The following is a 5,000-nucleotide window of genomic DNA, read 5'->3' as shown; positions in this document are numbered from 1 at the left end:
CAACAATAGTAATGATGACAGTGATAATAATAATAATGTTATAATAAAGAAAAAAATATGATGATAGAAAAAAATAATAATAATAATTGTAATAATAATAGTAATAATAAAGATGATAACAATAATAATAATAATAATTACAGTGATAGCAATAACAATAATAATAATGATAACAATAACAACAATAATGTAATAATAATAATAATAACAATGATAATATAATAGTAATAATAATAATAATAATAATAAATAATGATAATAACGAATAATAATAATAATTATTATTATTATTATATATTATTATATATTTATTTTCATTATTTTATAACAATACCAACAACAATAATATATATAATTATATAATAATAATTAATAATACTTATAATGAATTGTACTAATAGTGAATTAATAATATAACAACAACGACAATTTAGAAGAAAAAGTTATAACAAGAATACGAATAATTATATAATATAGTATTATATAATATATAATATACATAATATATAACATACACCTTTGCATCTCAATCTGCATTTTTAAGAAAATTTGTCTTATTTAAAACCCAAACATGAGAACAATTTAGAAATTTCTCTGTTATTTTCTTGTTCCTTCTAATTCATTCGTTCTCTCTCTCTTTTTTTTTCTTCATCTTCTTCTTCTTCTTCTTCTAGTTGAGCATCTTGGCTGCGGGGGGGGGGGGGTTGTAATTGACTCCGCAATCTCTTCATTAATTCAGGTGTCGAACGGAATTAAAGTTATTTTCTGTTTATCCAAGCAAACTCAAAACTTGGAATCAAAAGGTCTTTATCATTATTATTATTATTATTATTATTATTATTATTATTATTATTATCATTATTATTATTATTATTATTTTCACTATTATCATTATCATTATCATTATTTTTTTATCATCATCATCATTATCATCATCATCATCATCATTCATCATCATCATCATCATTCATCATTCAACCTCCATTTCATATTCCTATTATATCATCATCAGTATCATCATTCATCATATTATTCTCATTATATATACTATGATTATGCCGTTTTTGTGTGCATAAATTTCATTAATGTAGTGTTGTTCTGAGTAATTCTATTTATTTTATTCTTATTTTTCTATCTAATACATACATGTATATATATAATGATATATATATATGATTATTATGTATGTATGATATTATTATGATTATTATGTAGCATTATTATGATATATATATGCATGTATATTATGATGTATTATGTATGCATGTAGATGTTGTGTGTTGTGTGTTGTTGTGTGTTGTGTGTGTGTGTGTGTTTTGTGTTGTGTGTTTTGTGTGTGTGTGTGTATATCATATGATATAGTATTATGTACATAGTAATAATAGTATATCATATACATACATACGTACAAATACATATATATGTATATCATATAATATATTAATAATAAATAAAACATAATAAAATAAACAAATATACAAAAACATGAAAAACATATAGCAGTATATATACACCACATAACTAGACATACCTAGAGACAATCTGTATATATTTATTATAGTATTGTATGTTTGTTACATATAATATCATATACATATATATTACAATATATATATATATATATATATAGTACTCAAAAATATATATATATATATAATATATAAATAGACACACATACATATACACTACACCACATATATATACAATACATAATATATATATATACTATAATATATATATACATATAATCAATAATATATATATATATATATATATATATATATATATATATATATATATATAATATATATATAAAATATATAATATATATATTATATATATATATATATATATGTATATATTATATATATATTTATTTTATATATATATATATATATATATATATATATATATATATATATATACTTATCGATACGTCACCTTATTAGTTCAAAGAAGCACATTCAGCGTAGTAGTTCCAAATGCAACTTGCTTCGCTCGCCCATCAATGAAAAAAAACTGCCATGTGTCGTATTCTTCAACGCAATTTCGATGCAAACTAGTTTCACGCGGTACACGAATCGAATTACCAAATACCACTGATAATCCATATATAAACTTGAAATATCCAAAACATACTACACTGACCGCAGCACACACAAAAAAGGGTTTAAGAGTTTATCACAAGAGCAGGCTTGGAGCGCCACCGCCCGAACCTATTACTGATGGAGGCTGGCGGGCAACTGAGCGCCGTTTCGTCGCGCGAGAGAGGCGGCGACGCTGCCCCCTGCCGGCCCGAGCGCCAACTATCCAATCGATATCAATATGATGGAAGGGCTTTAAGCTGCGACAGGTGTGTGCATGACAAAATAAGCGGTTGCACCAACCACACCTGCACGCGCGCAGATGCTTGTGAGCGCGCGCTTACACTTACACACTCACGCACTCCACTCACTCACTAACTCTTTCTCATCCCCATACATGTACACAGTAAGGGTATAACTCGTACTTGGTGTAATTCGTATCTTCGATTAACATGCGTTCAAAGCCAAAACCGACCTGCAATATTGCTCGTGAATCACACAGGTCACTGGCATCGGGCGAAAAATTATTCGCATGAAAGTGGCAGACACGCGTCCTGTGCGGGAAAGACACTCCTCCTTTGCTGTAACGTCATTTAACAGATATTCCCTATAGAAATACAATTACTGAGGGTGGTTCGGCGTCCTCTTCAGTAGATACGCAACTGCCAGTGCGTAAGGACGTCGAAATGATACGATATAGGAAGAGCCATCTTTTCTTTTTTTCACAAAACACTTTTGGATTGTCAGTTTGAGACCAAATTAAAGGGATCTGCAAGACAAACAGGTATGCAAATGAATATACTTTCATATCAACCCAAAACTGAGAAGATACCTTATGCACGCTACATACGATACCGCGCATTGCACTAACATTGTATCATCATCTAGTTCTAAAAGCACGAAAGATGTAACGGTGAGTTTGCAATTTCGTTAACAATATTACTTCCGAAAAAGGCTAACAGAACTGTTTTGCTACGGTTTTACTGAACCTTCAACGAAATATGCAGAAGGTATAACCAAACACGCGGGCCTGTTCGGCGAGCATGCCCGGGACCTAACGTCAGTGGCGGGTAAACTACTAGCTACTGACAGCCAAGGTCTATATAAGCTGACAGCCGTCTTGCGACTGGTATCCTCCGGGCTAGTACAGTGGTAACGTGTCAGCCTCTCATCCGAGGGTCGGCGGTTCGCGCCCCGCCCAGCCGCGAGAAGTTGCAATTGAGGTTACTGCTGTGGTTGGGCACCACGACGGGTAAGAACTAGATTCAGCCGAGTCAGCACCAGCTGACACACGTGAGCGAGTCGGCATTAGTCGTCACAGGCCGAGCTCCCCTCATGGGCATAGCTCGGGCGAGGTTAAGCTTCGCATATCGGACTTATCCTTATCCTTGCGAATGATATCGGCAAGTTAGCCGGTAGTTTCCCATCACTGATATCACCCATCAGGTATGCCCAAGGATCAAGGCCTGGACATGCTTCTTACATGCCATTGGTAATTGTCCTTTGAATATTTATCTTTGGTTCTAGTTTCAGATATATTGTGGTTGGAAACTAGGAGGCTATGCATCACGAACACTTTACTAAGTTTTGGTATGCTTAATGCTCCTTAAAATTACTTTTAAATGTCACAGCTCAACTTTACATTAAACATCAAGTCATTTATTCATTGTTGACCATCCATAACTTTAATATTTTAATAGCATATATTTATGTTCTTATTTTAAATGTTACTCATCGTATTTTCATTTTCATTTTCCTCTTTGTGCACATATTAAGAATAAGGATTAGTGTAAAAATAGTATCATAAAATAATTTGGATTTCTCCATTTCATGAAAAATCTAATCTAATTTCAATACAATTTTTCTTCTCTAATATTTGATTCTCACCAACCAAATCCTCTATTCACTCTTCAGGACATTTGCAAGGGGGAAGAAAAGACAAAGATTCCACAGACCTTTTATCATAATTTATGAAGCATTGTAATGCTTTACAGAATGTGTACTATAACAAAAGGTACCTTCGCTAATTCTTTGGGTGAGATTACGACAAAAACTATAGAGATAAAAAAAAAAAAAAAAAAAAAAAAAAAAAAAATATGATCATAATTCGTGGCGATCACAGACAATAACCGGTACTGCCAAATTAAGTATTTCAAATCCTCAGAATAGAAAGCAACAACAGATTAATAAAATAATCATTTACTACTATTTTCAAACTTCCAAAAAGAAAATAATGCCCACAGAAACATCTGTCCCATAGAGTATATAAAATGTGTCCATCTTAAATCTTCTCTAAAAAATGGAAACCGTGGTACGCTTTTTCTTTTAAAAATATAATACAGCAATTCTGCCAGTCGCCGAGATGTTGCTGACGTTGGACAGCCCAGCATCTTATAGCCTATAATTATCACACTGGTTAAGGATTTGTACTCCATGCCTCGGGTCAAATGGCCTTCACTTGTCGCTTGTTGCTTTTTTGCCTTTCACTGCTGAGTTCATCTCAAAGAAAAAAAAATCTATATCTATATACTGGAACTTAACAAATGTACGAACCTCAAAGAAGGGGGAGCCCGCACACTATAGATATATATATATATTCCTCAATCCTACATAGGTGCACACACAGAAGTAGAGGTAATTCCATACAATTAAAATAGTGTTTCTAATCTTAAATGATAAAGGAAAGGGAGACAGCACTTTCCAACACCATCTCATCAAGATTGTTCTTCAAGCATGAATCTGGTCAACTTTCTCCCAAGTGGGCACAAAGTAATTGGTCTATGCAGTTTTTACAGCTCCAGATACTCCTTATCAACCTGAGAGACAGGGAGACGAGAAAAAAATAGAATGAAAATGCAAAATGATGTTGGCAGTGCACGCTCCTTATCAGTGAATTTCATCAAACCAATGAACATC

At 32.2% G+C, this 5,000-nt stretch overlaps 1 protein-coding gene across 2 annotated transcripts in view; it reads right to left on the bottom strand.

Moving 5' to 3' along the window:
• Positions 1 to 4,029: 4,029 nt before the first annotated feature.
• Positions 4,030 to 5,000, bottom strand: part of LOC119579476 (SWI/SNF-related matrix-associated actin-dependent regulator of chromatin subfamily A containing DEAD/H box 1 homolog) — a 33,304-nt gene continuing 32,333 nt past the window's right edge. For both annotated transcript variants that reach the window (XM_037927312.1, XM_037927313.1), the window contains exon 24: positions 4,030 to 4,900. The gene's annotated coding sequence lies outside the window, so the exon portion shown is untranslated. The remainder of the gene's footprint in view (positions 4,901 to 5,000) is intronic.

This window comes from Penaeus monodon, chromosome 12, assembly GCF_015228065.2.
Source record: "Penaeus monodon isolate SGIC_2016 chromosome 12, NSTDA_Pmon_1, whole genome shotgun sequence".
Taxonomy (NCBI): Eukaryota; Metazoa; Arthropoda; class Malacostraca; order Decapoda; family Penaeidae; genus Penaeus; species Penaeus monodon.
Note: the sequence above shows the minus strand (reverse complement) of the source record. Positions and strands in the feature narration are given on the sequence as shown.